Here is a 20,952-nt window from a genome sequence, read left to right as displayed (position 1 = left end):
CGACTCGGATGTTTTCGACGAGGCAATTTCACTGCTTGACAAGCATTTCGCAACAAGCGTAAACGAGTTGATGGAGCGACACCGTTTTCGACAGCGTCGTCAGCTGCCGGGTGAGCCCTTCGAGGCTTATGCCGCTGCACTGCGTGAGCTAGCCGCAAGCTGTGATTTCGGTGATCAAATGGAGAAAGCCGTACGAGACCAGCTACTGGAGGGGTCGACATCGCAACAAATACGTGAGCGTCTGCTTTTTGAGGGAACAAGCCTTACGCTGAGCCGCGCTGTGGAGCTTGGCAAGCACATCGAACAGACTCGACATGAACTTAAGGAACTGTCAGCTGATTCAGTGGTGCAAAGAATAGTTGACAAGCCTGAACGTAGGAGTGCAAGTGGATTTTCGGCGTGCTACCGTTGCGGGTCAACCGAACATCGAGCGAATGCAAGAGAATGCCGTGCTAAGAAGGTGAAATGCCGAAACTGCAACAAAGTTGGACATTTTGCGTCTGTGTGCCGTTCAAGACGCCCAGGTGAGTCTCAGGGCAACACCGAAAGCAAGAACACACCGGAAGCGACGAATGCTATCTCTGTTCTCAACCTCAGCACTGAAGGTATGCGAGGGAAAGGAATTTACATCGATGTCAATGTTAACAATACTACTCTGAGCCTCCTCATCGACACGGGGTCGTCTGTCTCTCTGCTTAACGAAGCAAGCTTTCAAGAACATTTCTCTGGCTGTTCACTTACGGATGCTAAAGTGAGGCTGGTCGACTACTCAAAGCAAAGGATTGCAGTCAAGGGATGCTTTCTGGCGAACGTAGCCTACAAGCAGGTTCAAACCTCTGTTCTTTTTCACGTTGTCGAACGTGGTACATCGCTTTTGGGACTGGATGCCATACAGAATCTCCAACTTTGCATTGAAGGGGATACGCTGTCATGTCTACAAACAGATTCACAGCCTTCATCGTTGCTGCCAGCCCACCTGCGTGGTGAATTTTCGCACCTGTTCTCTGGTAAACTTGGCCAGGTCAAGGGTTTTGTGCACGAAGTCAAAGTTCGTCCCTCGGTGAAGCCTGTAGCTGCCAAGCTACGACGGTTACCGCTTGCTCTCCGTGAACGTGTGTCTGCCGAATTGCGCCAACTGGAACTGTCGGGCATCATAGAACGAGTTGATGCGGCCGAATGGGTATCGGCGATCGTTGTTGTGCAGAAACCCAATGGGACGATACGCCTCTGCGTTGACCTTCGAGAAGTGAACAAGGCCATCATAGTGGATGGGTTCCCTCTCCCCCACACGGAAGAACTGCTGCACCACCTGGTAGGTGCAACTAGATTTTCAAAACTGGATTTGAAAGCTGCGTACCATCAGCTGGAACTGACACGTGAAAGTCGTGAACTAACAACATTTGTGACTCACGAAGGCCTTTTCAGATTTAGAAGAGTATGCTTTGGCCTTGCATCTGCACCTGCAGCTTTCCAGAAGTTGATGTCATCCATACTGAAAGGGTGCCAAGGGGTACTGTGTTACATAGATGATGTGGTAGTATGGGGAAAGACTGCCAGTGAACACGATGAGAACTTGCGAGAAGTTCTGAAACGGATCTCCAATGCAGGTCTCACACTGAATGAAAAATGTGTTTTTGATGTGGACCAAATATCCTTTTTGGGTCATGTAGTGAGTAGTGAGGGCATCGCACCCATGCACTCAAAAGTTGAAGCAGTCACCCAGGCAGCAGTGCCAAAAGATGCACCAGCGTTACGATCGTTTTTGGGACTCGCAGGATATTACGCCCGTTTCGTGCCACACTATGCGGACGTTGTAGAACCGCTCAGGAAACTATTGCGCAAACAGCAAGCGTTCGTATGGGACGAAGCCGCACAGCACAGCTTTGATGCCGTCAAAGCAGCGTTATCGTCATGCAGCGTGATCCACATGTTCGATCCAGAACTGCCGGTGGTTGTGACTACGGATGCCTCCGACACAGGACTGGGCGCTGTACTGCAGCAGCAAGCAGGGAAAGAGCTGCGAACGGTAGCTTTTGCATCCCGGTCATTGACGTCTGCCGAACGCAAGTATTCTGCGGGGGAAAAAGAGGCCCTCGCGTGTCTCTTCGCGTGTGAACACTGGCACGTCTACTTGTGGGGCCGGCGATTCCTTCTCCGAACTGATCATCAAGCGCTGGTGACATTGCTGTCGTCGGGAGGTGCTGGTAGAAGGCCACTACGAATTGCAAGATGGTCTGCCAGACTTTTGTATTATAACTTTGACGTTGTGTACCAAAAAGGAAGTGATAACGTAGTGGCTGATGCCTTGTCCAGGCTAGCTGTGACCTCTGCAGCTGAGCCAGAGTTGGACGAAGAGGTGGTGTCCGTGGTACTGTCTTGTATCACCAAAGGGCAGCTTCAAGCAGCTACAGCCGAGAGTGAAACCTTACAGACTGTGATTAAATACATTGCTTCTGGATGGCCTGCCAAAAAGATTTTAGGCCCAGAAGTAAAGCCCTACCATGAGGTGAAGGAGGAACTCTCTGTGATAGACAACATAGTGTTCAGAGGGGACAGAATTGTTGTGCCTGAAACTTTGACATCCGAGTTGGTGGTGTTCGCACATGACACGCATCCAGGCATCACACGAACAAAGCAAAGACTTCGAGAGAAATTCTGGTGGCCACGAATGGATACGGAGGTGGAACACGCAGTCAGAAGTTGCCACATTTGCCAAGCAGCTGACAAGTCGGCAAAACCGACTAATGCACCCCTGCAGCCTGTTGCGTTCCCAGAGCTGCCATGGCAGAAGCTCGCCATTGATATTGTAGGCCCCCTCAACTTGCAGCAGGCAAGTCCGAGGTTTGTAATAACTCTAATAGACTACCATTCTAAGTGGCCAGAAGTTTACTTCACAAATACAGTGACGTCTGAAGTTGTCATCGACTTTTTAACTGATGTTTTCAGCCGCGAAGGCTACCCGGAGGAAATAATTTCTGACAATGGACCCCAGTTTAAATCCCAGGTATTTGAAAATTTCCTAAAGGAGAGGGGAATCAAGCATGGTGTCTCGTCCGTATATTACCCCCAAGCCAACGGCTTGGTGGAAAGATTCAACAGAAGCCTAAAGGACTTCATTCAACTCTCTGTTTTGGAAGGCAGATGTGTCCAGTCGACTGTAGTGGAATATCTGGCCGTGTACAGAGCAACGCCGCATTCTACTACAGGAGTTTCCCCGTCTCTGTTACTTCACCGCCGCCAGCCCAGGACTCGCCTCGACATAGTGGGCTTGCCGTCCAAGGAGTTCTTCCAAGAGCCTGCATTGGCCATGCGCCGGCTGCGTGCCCGTGTTCAGGCAAAGCAGATGTCAATGAAGACTTACACAGACGAGAGGCGAGCGGCGAAGGCTCCGAAGTTCCGGGAAGGAGATTATGTGAGAGTTCGTACCCAAGCAGCGACGGGAAAGGCGGGACTATCCTACTCCAAGCCCCGACGAATAGTCAAGCAGCTAGGTCCAAACTCTTTCCGCTTGGAGGATGGGCGTACATGGAATGCGTCGAAGTTGGTGTCTGTTCCAGAGCAGTGTCAGATCGGGAGGAACCAGCAGTCGCCGAGCGCCCTGCCCACTGAGGAAGACCCCGACCCGTGTGGTGTGGACGACTCGCAACAGCCTCTGCAGGTAACCACGCCTACGAGATCAACGCCTTTATCAAGTTCATGTCAACCCCCTAACTGCCCTTCAGTGGTGACGTCAAGAGGACCCTCGACTAGGGACCGACGGCTTCCGTCACGGTTCCGGGACTTCTATGTGTGACTTCATTTTTTTGCGAAGGGGATGATGTTGTGTTTGCCTGTGTTCAGCTGTGTTCAGTTTGCGGGTTGGCAACCTCTCTACGATAGTACTAGTGTAGTCAACCTTGTGCGTGACGGGCGTAGGGTATATAAGGCCCTGACCGGAAATAAAAGCTCTCTTTGTTGTTTCGCCGTTACGATAGCAGTTTCGGGCTCGCCTTCGCCCGGTGTCTTTTTCTTCGCGCCATCTTGCATTGGTGCGAGATACAACACCCTTGCCAGAAGAAGGCCCGCCGTAGCTCGGTGATCGAGTCGGACGAGGACGAACACCTGAACATGAACACCGGGGACGACGAGACCGAATCCATCTCATCGATCTCGACACTTCACTCTAGGGACACGGATACCCAAGGCGGCCTTAACTACGGGGCCCGGTTCAAACACATCAACGCGCGCCTAAACAGGCAAGACAAGTGCACAAAAGAGATCTCACAGAAGGTCGACAACGTGGCGTCAGCCATGAAGAATTTCAAAAACGACGTCAAGGCAGACTTTGCAAAGCTCGAAGCCCGAGAGGAGGCCCGCATCAACACGGGCTTCGAGGAAATGAAACATTTCATGGTCCAACTACTGCAGGAGGAGATGGGGAAACTCGGCCACGGCAGCGACACGTCTCCCGGAGCCTCGCCCAGCCATGGATAAGGCCGCCAACAACGCCAAGCTCAGAGTGTGGCACTGGAACGCCAACGGCCTCCGATGCCGCAAGGCCCTACTACAACAACAAGTACAATCCATGGCCGCGCCTCCTGACGTGATCATGATTCAAGAGACACATATGGAAGAGACCCCGAAACTCCCGGGTTACCACGTTCACGCATCACCCCCCAGCGCGCGCACCAGCAACACGGGCGCGGCACAGGGAGTCTGCACCTTTGTACGCAAGGGCATCACCCTCATCAAGCTCGACCGCTTCCTCGATGGCAACACGGCCCTGGAGTTGTGCGCGACCGAAGTCGTGGTCGGTAAGAAGACGCAAGAGTCCGTTTGTCTGATGAACGCCTACAGCAACCCGCAGCACCGCAGCCAGCGGTTCCGGACGCTGTTCCAGAAAGCCAGGCGAAAAGCCGTCGACATGCCGATCATCGTGGCGGGTGACTTCAACTCGTCCCACAGGGAACTGGGCTACCCCCGCACGACTGCCAAAGGACTGAGCCTACTGGACGAGGCTGAAGAGGCCGAATTTGAGCTGCTCTCGCACCCGCAGCGGCCGTCACGAATTGGCACTTCAGCAACCAGGGACACCACCACCGACCTCGCCTTCGTGCACCTCCCGGATGACAGACCGGTGAGCTGGCGCAACACGGGGCTCAACTTGGGAAGTGACCATTACATCATAGAAGTGGAATTGCCGCTGCGGGTCCGGAGCAAGCAGGCCCCGACTCGCAAGCACAAGCTGACGGATTGGAACGCCTTCCGCCGGCAGGAGATTGCGCCCACCATTGAGGACCTCGAAAAGTGGACGCGCAGCCTGGTAGACGCGGTGGCGCGTGTGAGCACGGAAGTGGAGACGGAAGAATCGATCCCCACTATGGACCCTCGACTGGCCCACCTGATCGAGGCACGACAATCACTGCAACGCCGATGGAAGCGCATGCGGCACAACAGAACACTGCGCAAGCGCATCGCCCACCTCGGCCGCGAAATCGAAAAATACAGCACGCAGCTCTGCGTGCAGCAGTGGCATGCCATCTGTAACGAAGCCGACGGGCAGCTGCACGCCAGCCGTACGTGGAAGCTGCTCCGCCACTTACGTGACGAGACGCAGAGCAAATCGTTCCAGCAACACAGACTGGCGCAGATCCTGCACGCGGCAATCAAAGAACACGGCGAGGACGAAGTGGGCAAACGCCTCATTGATCAATATCTCCCGGCCACCGCACAAGTCCGCCACCCGGACTACGAAGGCACAGACAACCCCGCGCTCGACGCGGATATAGAAGAATGGGAGGTCCGCCGAGCGGTGCAAGAGCTGAACTGCAAGTCGGCAGCCGGCCCGGACCTGATCCACAATAAGACCCTGCGAAACCTTGGCGACGTGGCCATCACGGCCCTTACGAATTTCTACAACGACTGTTGGCGCTCCGGCACGCTGCCCAAGCAGTGGCGGACCGCCCGAACGATATTGATCCCTAAACCCAACAAGCCGCCCAGCATTGAGAATCTCCGCCCGATCTCCCTGACGTCATGCGCGGGCAAGGTGCTGGAGCACGTGCTAAACAACCGTTGGCAGAGTTACATGGAAGAGCACGACGCGTACCCTGCGGCGATGCTGGGCTTTCGGGCCCGGCTGAGCACTCAGGACGCAATGCTACTGATCCAGCACGACCTGCTCGAGTCCCCCAGCAAGACCAACTGCAGGGCGATCCTAGGCCTCGACGTCAAAAGTGCCTTTGACAACGTGCTACACTCCGCAATCCTGGCACAGGTCGAGAGGCTCGGGCTGGGACGGCGAACGTACGATTACATCCGGGCCTTTCTCTCGAATCGGACGGCGTGCCTCCACGTCGGTCACCTGCAGCTGGAGGAGCGAAGGTTGGGCAGCGTCGGCACACCGCAAGGGGCCGTCATCTCCCCCTTTCTTTTTAATATAGTCATGATACCAGTGGCCGAGCGCCTTGCCCGATTGCCGCAGGTCCAGCACACAATATATGCAGATGACATCACATTGTGGATGACGGGAGGCACGACCGGCCACATAGAGGAGTCACTGCAAGAGGCAATCTGGCAGATAGAAGACTGCCTGCGGGGGACAGGCCTCCGATGCTCTCCGCAGAAGTCGGAGCTACTGGTATTGCCACCTCCTGGTCACTGGCGCAAGTCAACGGAGAAGGAGGCGGCTAACATCACGCTTTGGACCGAAGACGGCACCACCATCCCGCACGTCCGAGGAATCAGAGTACTCGGCATGCACTTCGACGCGGGAAACGGCAACCACACCGCTCTGAGCCGGCTGCTAACGAAGGTGGGAGTGGCGACCCGCCTGGTCAAGCAGATCTCCACCAAACGACATGGGATGCGAGAGACGAATCTCCTGCGACTGCTGCAGTCGTTCGTGACGAGCCACGTCTCGTACGTCGGCGCGTTCCACGGATGGCTGCGGCACGAGCGGGAGAAAATCAACGCTGCAATAAGGAAGGCCCACAAGACGGCACTGGGCCTCCTCGCCAGTACGAGCAACGATGCCCTGGCTCGACTAGGAGTGCATAATACCCTGGAGGAGGTGAGCGAGGCCCAGCGCACGACGCAGCTGACTCGCCTCGCAACAACCAAAGCCGGAAGAGCGATCCTACAGAGGGTCGGCCTGCGCCCGCCAAGGGCCGAATCCTATTGTGAGGAAGCCCCGAAGCGGGAGGAGGTGAGCAAGCAAGTAGCAAGGCGCCTGGTGGTCCTGCCGCTCCCGCGCAACGTGCACCCGGACCGCAACAAGGAGCGAAGGGTGGCCAGGGCGAGAGCGCTGGCAGAAACATACGCCGACGACGCAAAGGCGGTGTACGTGGACGCAGCCAAACACCAACGCAAGCCGAAAACGTACGTGGCAGCGGTTGTCCGGGCCACGGACGGGAAAGTACTCAACGCCTGCAGCGTCCGAGCGACGTCTGCAGAGCAAGCGGAGGAAGCCGCCATCGCCCTGGCGCTGAGCGGCATACCGGAGGCGACCACGATCCTGAGCGACTCCCTCACGGCCATCGCCAACTTTGGCCGCGGGAGCGTCGGGACGCCGGCGGCGAGCCTGTTGCCGAGGACCAAGTCAACCACAACCCATCTACGATGGTTCCCGGCTCACGTCGGAGTCATCCCAGGAGGAGCGGCCAACCGAAACGAGGAGGCGGACGTCGTCGCGCGTGAGCTCGCGTACCGTGCGGCGCCCCCCCGCCCCTCGGAAGCGGACGAGGCTGACTTCCTGGACCCGGACCCGCTACTGGACTACGGAGGAATCCTCGCTTGGTACCGAGAGGGCCGCCGAGCGTTGCCTGGGCCTCACCCGAGACTAGGGCGACGTGAGGGGGTCCTCTTACGACAGCTACAGACTGGAACAGTACTCACGCCGGCCCTAGCCCGGCACGTGTGTCCCGGACTGTTTGAAAGTGCTACGTGCAGTGTGTGTGCGCGAGAACTGGCAACCTTAGCCCACGTGCTGTGGGGGTGTGACGCGTGTGCGGGGGGAACCGTGCGGGACTCTCTGCCACCGGACATGGAACACTACATCAGTTCGCCTGACCATCAGGCGCAACTCCAAGCCATCCAGCGGCTCGACGCGGCCCTGGCCCGGCAAAAGCGAACGGAGGCAACTCCTAGTAGCTAGCGCCGGACCGGTCAGCGCTGAGGTCTAGTGAGATAGGGGGTTGATGGAGCCCTACGTGGCCTGATCCACCCCTACATGCCGGATTAATGTCAATAAAGTCATTTTCTCTCTCTCTCAAAGATCCCTCACTGCTTCTCGCGCTTCCCGGCAACTGCAGCTTATGTAACAGTAGTTTTTAACGGGAAACGTTGGCGGCGAACGCTATGCACGAAGGTGAGCGTTCTGGTAGAAACGCGCCCTCTTGCGGGGGTAGATTCCGGAGGTAGCGCACAGCCATGCCACGGAATTCACGTAATTTTCAGCTTCCTGTTATTGTTTCGCATTCTTATTATTGCGATAGCAATTATATGGACACTCGAAAGCAGATTTCTGCCGTCGGCGTCGCCGTCGCCGTGAGGTTCCGTATGACGTCAATGGAGATGAAATCGTCGCCGATGATAAGTGGTTCTTGAGGGAAAGGGAAAGGTTGGCGCTATCTTCTGCAGCCCTTGAGGGAGCACGGCTCAGCGCCGCGCGCCGAACGCTGTATGTGCGAGTGAAAGGGCGCGAGGGGCGCGCGCTTTCACGGGAAGTGAACGCACGGCGCAGAACAAACGCGCGTTCTGCGCCGTGCTCGCTTAAGGGCTGCAGAAGTAGGCGTCTCTTTCCTCCTTTACAATCACCATATATGTACAGCGAACGCGCCTTCTTCCGACGCGCGAGAGGCCGTGGGGGAGGGGGGGATGGGGAGGGAAGGGAGGCGACGTTTAGCTGCGGCACCAAGTGCCTATTTATATCCAGAGGCTCCGGCAACAGTCACCAACGCCGCACGCATTTTGAGCGAACGCGGGCAAAACGCCTACGGCGTCGACAACAGTTCTGCGTGTTGCCGGTGCTGCTGCATGTCCAAGTTTATACAGCTGATAAAGCTAATATCATTACTCCGTATAGCTCTCTACAAATTTGCTATCGCAAGAGATGCTTCGCCTTTCAGGTGAAACTGCGACAACTTTTTATTTCAGTCTGCGAATATTTAACATAAATGGCATGCGCTGTCGGTGTTATGTTTCATGACATTTGTTTGTGGGCTGTCATTCTAAAAATTGCAAAGAACAACTTTGTCAAGCATGCAGACAAAGTGATGATGATGATATGTGGAGTTTGATGGCGCAAAGGCAACTTTAGTGATAGAATGGTGTGACAAGATAACCTGCATCTCATATAGCAAGGTGTGGTATATACATATACCTAAATATATACGGGAATTTTCGCTCACGGTACACCGACGCCGGATGCCTGTTTTCTGCGACACTTTCGGCCCAACTCCAATGCCGCCTATTCAAGTACATGTAAAGCGCACAAAAGCTTTTCTGAGATCAACCCTGGGCTGATTTTAATCAAGTTTGTTGCATTTGTGAGATAAGGTTAAATTCTAGTGACTATTGAATGGGAATTTCAATTTGAGGCCTGAATTTACTCATTGAAATTTTCAAAAATTGGAAAGGTAGCAAGAATAGAAGCCTGAAGTTTACAAATTTGTAGCTCTGCACCTAGAACAGATATCGCAGTTCTGTAAACTGCATCAATAATAGCATCCAAAGCGGACAAATTTCATTTGTCAACTTATATTTTATAACAATTTGTTACATTGTTTACAAGGGTTTTCCAAACGTTCTACTAACAAATTAGTGGTGTTTTTGAGAGCCATGTATAGTATATCAATTTTGTCCGGTTTAGATGTACATTAGGGGCAATATACAGAACTGTGATATCATTTTTCATTGATGAGTTACAGGGTAGTAAACTTCATAATTTTGTTTCCTGAAAATTTGCTATTTTTCACAACATTCACTAGATTCTAACTTGTTCTTTTGAATGCAATAAATCTCATCAAATTTGGTGCAGTGGTTGCCGAGAAAAACGATTTCTCATTTGCCATGCATTTAGATAGGAGGCCCCGAGCTTAAGCTTCATCCTAAAACTCGACGCGGTAGCTAAATGGCATAGCGCTTTGAGCTTGGTGCCGCAGTTTCAATCCTGGCTGCGGTGGCCGTACGCCGATTTGGACGGAATGCAAAAACGCTGGTTTCCTTAGACGTAAGTGCACGTTACACAACCCCACGTGGTCAAAATCGCTCCGTAGTCCCCCACTGTGGTATGTGCGATAGCCATATCGTGATTTTGGCAAGTAATGCCTAATTACTTGGCTTTAATTGTGAGCACAAGAAGGCTCTGATGGCTAAAATTAATTATTTGCCTTACGTGCTTGTTCTGGTATGGCAGTTTTAAGGCATTCTTACACGGACTTGGGCAACTACCAGCGTGCTCTGAAACGACCAGCCGAATACCCCGTTATTAAACAACCTGATTGCCACTGGTGACACCACTCAGCTTTTATGCAGAGTGGTATAAGTTGTTGGTGGAAATAGTAAAATTTGTCAAAGTACGTTGGAATATTCTACCTCTTCAAACCAGTGCGTCAAGCTTCACAAAAGCTGCCGAAATTCTCTGATAGTAACAAGCAGTTCCCCACTACGAGTGTTTGTGTTCTTCTTCAACAACAACCGAGCTCGTCCAGGTTTCAACTTGTTGAAAGCAACGCCTGTTCCTAATCACTTCGTAATAATGTAACTCTTTAATTCAGCTATGAATACTGAAGGACTGAGAAACGTGTTTCCGTTTATTTCAAGTTTGCGACCTCATAACTTACTTGCTTGCAATTAATTGACAAAGCATCCTTTCAGGTAGGTGTAGTCACGGAGAAGTGATGGTTACCACTAAAGCTCAAGAAGGTCACTTTTTAACTGATGATTTAGGTATGCAAGCGGGAACGAAAGAAATAGTAATGAGAATTAGAACAAGTTCCTTATTGACTATCACAACCGTTCCATTGTTATTTAGCAGTTTGATCAATTTGCTGTGTCGACGAAACAATCGAAATCTTGGCCGTGTTGTCCGAAATATATTTAGACGGAGGCCGCTCTTCGACTTCTCTAGGTGTCGCAACGCGGAGACAAGTGGCACCCTTCGAAAGCAAAAATGCCACAGAATGGACGTTGAGAAGTATGCGACAGAGGTCGATTCTTAATTGCTTGGATCAGAAACAAAGGAAATCTGACCGAGGGTGCTACGTGCAAAGGCGTTGTGGCATGTTTTCACGAAAAGGGTTAAGCAGATTCCCGTGGGGCAATCCTGGGTCGCTGGCGTTGGCATTAGCCTTCCGACACAAGATGAAGAGAATGAATATTGACGCTTATGTTGCAAGGGCGCTTGAGTCTTCATGGTGTCCCGGCACTGTAATTGTTTAACCAATATTAGCCCGTGTCGAAAACTGCCTTCGGAAAACGTCTCAAGAGTCTCTTGTGGGAAATAATTTGTGTTGAATTCCACGCCAGCTTTCCAGTCAGCGAAAGAAAAATAAAGAGCACTCACCATTGCGGCAAGTTCATCGGCTTCAATGTGAGAGTGTTCATGTTGGAGTGTAGCCCCATGAGGTCTGCGCAAGTTCTCTCTAGACTTTTTTATTTACCCCAGCGTAGGGAATGAGACCAGCGTCACACCCATCTTGCCAACTTATCCACCTTTTGCCTTTATAAACATTCTTCCTCTATTTTCCTCTTCCGTTTTTCTTTGTTAGAGAAGACACTATTATCTTTTAAAACACAAAATAAGCGAAGCCATTCTCGGCCCACTTTCTGGCATGTACAACCACTGTGAATAATGGCTATTTACTGTCGGGGCATACTTGTATTTTGGGCAAGGGGCAGATTTAGGTGCGAACAAACAGACATGGAAGTATTTACCTGAGAAAGCGCTCCACCGCTGCATGTGGTGGAACGCCAATTAGTTTCCCTGCAATAATTTCTGTATTGATTGTCCGGTGCCAAAGCAGCATAGCCTAACATCGGTTGTTACCTGTGCAATGTAGTATGTACTAGTAGCCGCATAGGATTGCGAAAAGGAAGTGGTGATGATATAAAATGAGAAAGAGAGAAAGAAGAAAAATTCTGCACACTCACAAACCTGCGTCTAACAATGGCCGCCACGATAACAAGTGCAGACTTATATAAAGCACGTGTATATTGAAAGCGATTCAGTTTTGTTCTCGTCCCGGTAAATGCCGAAACCAGAGCAGAAATAAAATAAAGAAGAAGACAGATCAGAACTGTTTCATCTGGGCTTTCCGCATTATAGGTCTACTAACGTTTTTTTTTACCTTGCAGTTCGCTTCAAATGTGCTAAGCACTTGCTACTGAGAACGCGATATACGAACGCAATGAGCGCTGCACTTTGCAGGAAGCCTCGCTTTCAACCGGCAACCATTGTGAGGCCTCCACAAGTCACGCCGTTTTCACGTCCTTCCCACTGGCGCTCTGCCTCAAGAGCGGTCTATTATTCACGAGTTTCTAGGGGTCGTATCCAGGACAGCTCCTGCAACAAGAAAGGAGTTCTCTCTCCACAGCCAAAACGAGCTTCTCGGAAAATCCCACGCTCATCTTAATGGCTGCAGCAGCGTCAACTCCTCTGACGATCCCGCCCAGCACACGTGCAGCTCAGAAGCTCAGCAGGAGTACGCCACGTGGGAGGATTTAGGACCCCACCGTGAAAGGCCTCGTAATTTCGCCTGCGTGCTCACGTCGTCTGTACGACCGCTGTTTCATGGGGAGAGATATTAAGGCCGAGGGACTGCTCGCGAAGCAACATGTGTAGACTCGGTTGTTTACATGGCAACATCACCATAGTCAGAAAACAAAATGAAGGAAGCCAGTGAACTTAACAGAAGAGCAATTGGTGCGCCATCCCTCACTGAGTGAGGAGACACCACTTTCATAAGGAAAGGGGGAAGAAGAGCTTCTTGGATATAACCGGTCTCTGCACCGCCCTGTAATAGTGTAGTGCGAATGTCATACATTCATAATGTACATCGCCAACGACGCTAAAACTATGCCATTTTTCGTGCTGCTCTTCGTCTCCGTAAAGCTCTCAGAGTCTGCACTTGAAACAAAGTGCAAGGGCGCGAAATAAAAACTGGTGATATTCTCCGTATTTTGATGGCAAAGCTTAGGCGATTTTCTGCTTCTGTTTGTTGGATAATTTATGCTGCAGCTCAGCCTAGTAGACTACCTGCACTCAATCCGCACTCATGAGGGATGATTATTAAAACGGGTGCGATATTTTTTAGTATGCACATTGGCTTCATATTGCTAATTATAACGTGCCCAGATTGGTCCCAGTATCTATCATCACGTGTGCTCTAGAAATCTTAAGTGGACATTCTGGAATACTCACATAAACTTGAGTTTATTTTTGTTTCCTTTACCATGTACTTTTTTTTGATCGATTACTTTAAAATATTTCTGTATAAGTTGCTTCATTTCATCGTTCCATATTTTCCATCGCGTTCTCTTCACAAGAAGGTAGCGGCCGTGTGTCTCAAATGCCATCCTGTTCAACGTTTTCCGCAGCAGGGATGGCTCAATTCTATACCATTCAGACACAAATTAATTGCTTCATCTGAAAATTTAGTTTCACCAGATTGTTTTTTCTATGTTAGGAATCATGAAACCATGCTGCTGCAAAATGAGTTAAGCATTTTCAATTCTTCAGTGAGTTTTGTCAATTTTCGATAATGCTGATTCCATCTCAGAATTCTCTATCTATCAATGTCCGATATGAAAACATCAACTATTTCATGTCTAGCATAGATTAAAAGCTCCGCATTCAGCAACTTCAAAAATATAGGGCGCGTAAAACATCAGGAAAAGCACTGAAAAAAGTGAACCCGCTACCCGATGTTAGTGATACCGAGAACAACATCCATACATTTACATTCCAACCCGTTTTGTTAGAACACCTTACAGATATTACTCAATCTTGCAGCCCAGGTCTGTTCAGAAATGTCTCATTTGCAAGACGTTTGCGAGGTATTTTACATATCAGTGTTTTCATCAATGCTTCTGCTTTTGATGCTCCACCCGCCGTGGTTGCTCAGTGGCTATGGTGTTGGGCTGCTGAGCACGAGGTCGCGGGATCGAATCCCGGCCACGGCGGCCGCATTTCGATGGGGGCGAAATGCGAAACACCCGTGTACTTAGATTTAGGTGCACGTTAAAGAACCCCAGGTGGTCCAAATTTCCGGAGTCCCCCACTACGGCGTGCCTCATAATCAGAACTGGTTTTGGCACGTAAAACCCCATAATTTTTTTTTGATGCTCCAACTTGGCATGCAGGATTGTGAACACAGCGCCTGAAGGGACAATAAAAGCCGCAGAAGTCATAGGGCCTATCGAAGACGTAGTTAGTAAAGTGCCAATGATGGCGGAAGGACATTAGGGCCACTTGTAACCGTGACGCATCTGCTTCCTCCCCTTTTCTCATCTTTGCCTTTGCGGCCCACTTTGAATTTATTCGCCTTGCCATGCTGAAATTTTTTCGAAGACATCCTTTCTAACAAGACATCTTTTTAAATTTCATTTGCGATAGCAAGTCATACTGATTTTCTGAAGCGTCTTGGCTGGAGCCTCTTACGCGTCTTATGTGCCCCAGATGTGTACTCTCACGCCAAATAGCAAAATATTACTTGCGGTAGCAAGGTATACGGGGTGTGTGCATTGGTTCCGGTGACCTTGTTTTAAGTCTCGCGTGTGTCATGTCTGAAAGCTGTCGGAATCGCCGACATGCTGCCGATTGCCGACACGAATCTTGGATCGACAGCCGCCGCCAGATGAGACTGAATCGACTGACTGGTCACATGATGTGCGCACATTGAAGCACTTGACCTCACAAGCCGACGCCACGAATGACAAAAAGGGCGATTGCTGCTAGCCATGGTAGCAAGCTCGTGAGCTTGACGCCTGCGTCCCGCCCGAGCCAAGGTTCATCGGCCAGTGGACTGTAATGGTTGCAGGGAGCCCGAAGACGTTTGTTAGCGTTGAGGTCATTTATGGTTCGCGCGGTGTATCCTAATTTGTGAGGTTCGTCTAGTAAATAGTTCTTTGTTCAAGTTAATTCCCACTGCTGCTTCTTTCTGGTGCGGACGACTTCGGGCCCCGAAAAACACACGTAACAATGTCGCAATAAATAATCGAAAAAGGATTGCGAAAGCGTGCATCGAAACTTCGGAGGAAACATCCGTCATTTGCCGAGTGAATGCTAGAAGGTCACCTCACTGATACCACACCGCAGCGCTGTTTAATAAAGCGCGTAGTATATGTGCCTTTCTTGCCCCAACTCGTCTAAGTCAGCAATTCAAGTAAACTTCAATTTGTAATTTTTTATCGCTGAGTTTAGAACAACAGAATTACAGTTAGCACCTAATCTTTGTGTTTGTCACAGACATCTTACCAAAGCAGCTTATCAAAAAATATGATTAGTAGTTTCAGAAACAGTAACGTACAAACAAGCGGAATGAAAGAAAAGACAAGGAGCAGGCCGGCGGGGACTGCCACGAGAGGGACGCAATGCCTGTCTGACATCAAGGAAGAACGGTATATAGAAACACAAAGAAAAGGTTGGAAGAAAGACACGAAAAAAGGAAGCAAGAAATGATGGCACATCAGGAAGGGTAACTTAAATCTATATATATAGGTCAAGAAGTGGAGCACAGCTGTAGGAATGGATTAGCAAAATATAGCTCGGTTATTCATTTTCTACCCATTCTGCAGCCAACTTTCTTAGAATCTAGCCGCACTAAAGTGTAAGCACTCCAGGTTTTATTAATTACAAAATGCTACCCGAATATGGTTATACAATAATAAACCACGCAAATCTCCCAGATGCAGCAACCGGAAGGCTCCGACGCACTATAGTAGCCTGTGGTGCACATGAACACGTGTTCGCGCCTTTACGCGTACGCTCTTTTCCAGCGCTCAAAACTCTTTGCGCATGATTACAGCACGCTATTGGTAAAAAAGTCGACCGCTAGTACTTCAACAAGCAAGAAGCCTTGAAAGTAGCGATTGCCTCATTACCGGTGACATCGATTTGCTGCAATACAGAATGAGAAAAAAAAAGGCTAAAAACCTTTACGCTTTAAGACAATCTCAGATGCCACGCTGCCGCTTCGTCAGGCACGAAGGTGCTTGGACGTTATCCTATCAATGATGGAAGCCCAAAATAGGACTCTCTTGCGCAACATCTCGCAAATTACTACACTGACCACAAAGGAACCTTACCATGATTGTCTTATCAAATATTTTCAAGAAAATGCTAGACTGGCTCGAAAAAAATTTGTATATTGGGACGGCGAACCCCCAGATGACCTTGAGCATTCCTTTAATTATCCTGCCAGACACATTTTCTATGCTGTCGCACTTAGTCCTCGTCGTCCAGTCTTTGCATCCACTGATCTGTTCTTGCAGCCGAGTTACTGATGATGCTAATGACTGTGGCTTTGACTTTTCGCCTTTCAACAATATGTAATCTTTTGGCCTTACATCTGCGAACATACGGTCCCACAAAGCTATACGTTGGTACTAAATAAAACTGGAATATTTGGACATAGTGAGTCTGAGAGTGATAAAGTCTGTGCATGTATTTAGAACTCCACAACACGCGTTTTATTGGCACAGAAAGGAAGCTGCGTACATCACGGAGAGGATCGAGTTAAAAAGTATTTAGCTACAGCGCTCTTTTCTATGTATATTATCACGCGACTAATAATTGTGATTTATATATGTTAGTCCAGATTTCATTAGTCTTTTTCGAACTTTTTTTTTTACATTATGAGACATTGCTTGTTAGTTGAAAGAAAGCACGTAAGCTCTAACTTTGTCTGAGCGCCGCACCTGACAAGGTGATGAAACGAGCCCCATGCTCATAATCTTAGGTTAAACTGCTTTGTTTTTCCATCTTTTTTTCTTTTTTTTACAGCGACCTCATTCAACTTCCTCCTTCTTCTCTCATGGCACTTTTCTTTTTTTCATACAGCCCATTGAATACAGTGCATATCATGCTTCACCATTGAATTTAGCTGTTTGAAAGAGCTCCTGGCACGAACTACAGAAAGTAATCCGCAGTCGTGCGCTGGATGTTCGATTATCACGAATGATATGATATTGTTATATGCTGAATGATTCAGAGGAGACCACGTGTTATCGAACATCTGTCGGCATGGAACCATTGCCATCGACGCAATCGCACGTTGGGCCTAAGTTGCAATATAACGATTACCCCCCCCCCCCCCCCCCCCCACTCCCCATTCGAATTCCAAACAAACGCTTAATGATACGCTTTTTCTGCGCGATTTGCACACCATTCAACTACCACACGTTTAAGCTTTAACAAAGCGGAGCAAATTTTATCTTCGAAGGACTGGCGACTGGTGGAATAGGCGAATATAGGAGGCCAGCCGCCGGCGGAGTTGTTGGCCCCAGGACGGAAGCGGAGCTGAGCACACAATGTCCCTCTACCCGCCAGATGCATTAAGAACACTCCCGCGGCTGCAGTCTCCTTGTAGGACCGTAGAGTGCACGCATACAGGTTTCAGGGCTTTGGTGGTTAGGCTATACCGTCCTATTTCGCTCGTCCTACTCTTGTACTAGACATCGCTGACAACCCCCTGTACCAAAGTTCTCATGTTCCTGTTTCGCAAGGCCAAACGCGTTGCGGTACGGACAAATGATAGCAGTCCTTTGCAGCTGTCTTCCGGTTTCGCGTTGCAGTGCCGTGTTCTCGCCTAATTGGTTTCCGCTCGAAGCGCTGGGGGTGCAGAAAAAAAAAGAAAAGGAAGAAAGAAAGAAAGCAAGAAAGAGAAGAAAGGAAGAAGAAAGAACAGAAACGAGAAGACAGCCGAGGCCCGTCCTTGCGCCAAAATGCTGGTGTGGGGAGCAACTGGGGTAGTGGGTAATCGGTGGCAGTATTTCGCACCGGATTCATGTAAATGCTAAGAAGACGTACACCTGTACACCTGAAAAGGCAAGTAATTACAAGGAACAGTGGCGTAGAGACAAAGCGGCCATCTCTTCGGCAACGCCTGTGTATGTTCAGGTGTTCTGGCGGACAACGAAAGTTAAGCGCTAATCAATGATTTATATAAATAAGGCCGGCATGACGTAAGAATAACTTTCGATAAATTGTATTTATTTCATATCATCTACGGCTCAGGACCCGGCAGGCCATGGGGATAATGTAGGTGGCTCGAGTGCCAGTCGGACCTGAATGGGGTCTGAGCGCGAGCTAGATGGTACGATAACTTCTCTGGTCCCTGTTCTTCTAGTGCTGTTTGACCCATGAAAACCACACGGACCACATTGACCATGTGCGAAAAGTGAGAAAATTGAAATAGAATCCTCAGATTATCCCGACCTAGAATTCACTTATTACCGATTTAAGTAATCACTTTAGGCTATAAGTTGGGACCCTGGAATCAGAGTAAGTGAGAACTTAAGCATGTTTGCTTAGTAAGTATCCAGCCTCGCAGTAGTAGGTCCGGTGCCCATACTTGTAGAGGCTTCGAGATATCTGTCCACCAACTCGTGCTTCAATGAAATGGCCTTCATCGGCACAATTTATGACGTTTCTCGTTTTGATAACTAGTTCGTATCGGCCAGGCACGTTTGGTAACATTTTGTACGCTATCACGATTGGTGACCCAGGCGTTTTATTACTAACCGCTATGTGTATGCCAGCGCAGACTAATAATTTTTTAAAATATCTCTCCCCCCCCCCCCCCCGCGTCTCTCTCTTCTCCTTTTATTTCGCACTGCATGATAACACTTTGTAGTACAAAGATATATTCCGCACAAAACTGGTGGTAATAATAAGATTATCATGTGAGTATGCCCTGAGCTTTGACTGGCATCAATTGGGCTATAGCAATACCTACCTTATTTAAACACCTAATTCAGAAGTTTTCGTTCATAAAGAAATTGTCAGTGTTTGCCGATAATTTTCTGGTGTCAGGTGGTGCGAATAATTTCTCCCCAAAATAGCCTCTCTATCTTTACTGCACTAATACCGAGATTTGAGCGTTCGCTGAAACATTTTATATAGAGAGAGGACAGACTACTAGCCTTGTTAAACGCGGTAATAAGGAGAACCAGAGGGACCTCTTGGTTCTCCGTATTCTTCTAGCTCATCGCATCGCGAGGACACAGACTTCGGAAGCCGTGATGATATAGATGTAGCATACGAGGGTTTATTGAAGAGTTGCGTGCTCCTCAGTTGTCGTACTAGGTGACGCCGGTGGTTAGAAAAGCATGTTTCACATCTGCGGCCAACGCTGTGAGCGGCACTGGCTAACACTCGAAGAACTAATCTTGCACCTATACACAAAGGCCCAAGATATTTGACGGTAGGATGGGCCGCCCGGTAGCTTAATTAATGGTGCAGCACCGCAAACTTAATGCGGTAGGCGTGGGTTAGGCTCCTACCTGTGCCATGTTGTCTTTTTCATTTCTCTTTTCCTTATTATTCCTACATTTTAAACAAGCATAAGAAATAATTTACCCTCTACTTAATCTGGTTTCAATGTATGCTTGCTTCATATGATTGTAATTCTGCATTTTTCGGATTACGCTTCTCCGGCATTTCCTGTCATCCCCTATTAGAGGAAGAGGAAGTTTCTCTGCAATCTGCAAAATATTTCCATCTAGAAAGCGACTGTAATCAGAGTTGGGTCTGGAATGGAGAATATATTCTAATTCTACTTTAATTTAATAAAATTAGGCACACCTGTTGTTCTCACGCGTGAAAAAGCCAGGTGCTGTGGCCTTACCATTACTTACAGTAGAAGAAAGGCACCACATTTCTTCACAGAATCTTTGGGTGTCCTTATAGGAGCACAATTATCCGGCAGTATAATTTAGTATGAAATAGTTTTGCCGTATCGCTGTCGGCGCTTACGGACTGCTGGAAAGATTCCATGGGGTGACACTACCTGTTCAAAAGGCTAAATAATCACAACAATGTGTAGTCGTCACAGGGTCATCTCAGAAGGGCACGAAGGTTCGCCACTCATTGGAGGCATGGCGTAGTATTCACGGAATAAAAGAACGAAATACGTGGAAATGGGCAGCAAGTGCAAGATAAATCGAGTCAAATAAGCTCGGTTACAGATAATTTCCACGCCTGTAGTTGCATTCTCGAATGTTAGAAAAGAAAGCAGAAGGCGATAGGCAGAAAGAGAAAACGCATTAAGTGTCCACACACCGCAGAAAAACCAAGTAAATAGGCGCACATGCTCGCTATCAACCTTTGTAGCGGGATCCTCCTGCACCGTAGAAGGTCGCGATGAGCTTTTGGCAGGATCAGAAAGACGACGATGACCTTGATGACGTCGTTGCTCTATTATTGCCGTACAAATGAAAGAATTGGGTGACAGGCGCGAAGGAAAAGTGTCACGTAAAACTCCCGATTCAAGGCAATTGAGCTGGGTGCCGAAGACAGTCGGATTGACATAGGGCCATTGAAGGGACACCGCAAGTTCTGTCTATTTGCGACAGCGAAGGCACAGGGGTCCGAAGTCAAACAGTCGCAATAACGAGGCAAGTAGGGTCAAGAAAACGACAACACCTTTAAGAATGACAGCCCCGTCAGTACGGATGAATAAACCTTGAAGTAGGAACAGTGAATGACGGCTGCGATGAACGAGACAGAAGGGCACAAACATTACACATGGTTCTGCTAATCGGATTTTCACATAGCATTGCCCGTTGAATTATAACGCAAGCACACTGTCACTCCAATGTCTGGTTTGTTGTGAGTCACTCGTATACAGTGTGCGCATGTGACGGATGGAGGTGAACACGCAAACTCTTCTTCGCCTCTTACGCCAGGAAAGATCACTCTAAACGTAATATGTTTAAATTTTCTGCTTCACCATCTTTCTATGGTGTTTT

Source organism: Dermacentor silvarum, chromosome 3 (genome assembly GCF_013339745.2).
Source record: "Dermacentor silvarum isolate Dsil-2018 chromosome 3, BIME_Dsil_1.4, whole genome shotgun sequence".
Taxonomy (NCBI): Eukaryota; Metazoa; Arthropoda; class Arachnida; order Ixodida; family Ixodidae; genus Dermacentor; species Dermacentor silvarum.
The sequence above is the reverse complement of the archived record's forward strand: the minus strand, read 5'-3'. Positions refer to the sequence as shown.